This window comes from Parasteatoda tepidariorum, chromosome 3, assembly GCF_043381705.1.
Source record: "Parasteatoda tepidariorum isolate YZ-2023 chromosome 3, CAS_Ptep_4.0, whole genome shotgun sequence".
Lineage (NCBI taxonomy): Eukaryota > Metazoa > Arthropoda > Arachnida > Araneae > Theridiidae > Parasteatoda > Parasteatoda tepidariorum.
In genome coordinates this window covers 12,224,699-12,225,712 of record NC_092206.1, presented here as the reverse complement: position 1 = coordinate 12,225,712, position 1,014 = coordinate 12,224,699, and positions in this window count along the sequence as shown.

Sequence of the window (1,014 nt, the reverse complement as noted above, 5' to 3'; positions counted from 1 at the left end):
CATCTGAAAGGTTTGCATATTCTTCGTAAATATTAATATTTAAAATTTAGCTGAACATTTATTTACATTATTGTAAAAACAGAAAATTTAAATCAACATTGAGAAGAATCTTGTTTAAATTTTTATATATAAGGTTCTTTGCGAAAGCAACTTTTTTAAATGCATAATATATGTTTTTATAAGGCTAATTCTTCTATACCAGGAACTTGGACTCCAGCATCTGCTTAATTTTTTAAATTTTATTTTCTGAAAAGCTCTGCTTAAAATGTTTTCATGTTACACCTGCTTTTTTTTTAAACCTATTTATGTCATAACGCATACTATATAGTCAGAGAAAAATGTGGAACGGAATTGTCTTAATCAAAAATCTATTTTGTTATAGTAACTTTCTCAAAAGAGTAATTGATTGTAGTCAAATTTAGATCATTAATATTAAAGGCAACTTTTGAAAGATAATGTAAAAAAATTATTATTTTTTCGTCTCATTCTTGTATGCAATTATATGTTTGTGCAAATTTAATTTAGATAAAACATAATATTTACTGACAGTTTTGAAATTAAAATGTTATGTAAAGTTTTTGCAAATATTGTTAGTTTAATAGAACATAACACCTTTAAATAATTATCGAATTGATGAAAATTTCTGATGTGCCCATAAAAGTCATTTTAACATTATAAAAAAAAAATATTAGCAATTTTCATGATATTAGTTGCTTTCCTGGTTTCATTCCCTGGAAAAATTTCTACCTTGCGTTTGAGTTTTGTTTTTAGGTGTTTTGCTAAATAAAATTTCAAATACTAAAAGAATAAAGTTACGTAGGTATTTCTCCGTTTAATTTTAGTGGAAGAAAAAATTTGTAAATCTATTGAAGGAAGTAATTTGAATATATTTAAATTATGTTCTTTATTGTGTCAATTATTGTAAAAAATGACAACCTAAAAAATTAAACAATTTTATTTTAGAATTATAGGGGGGGGGGGATGTTAAGTCAAAATTTCCGCTTAGTTCAAATG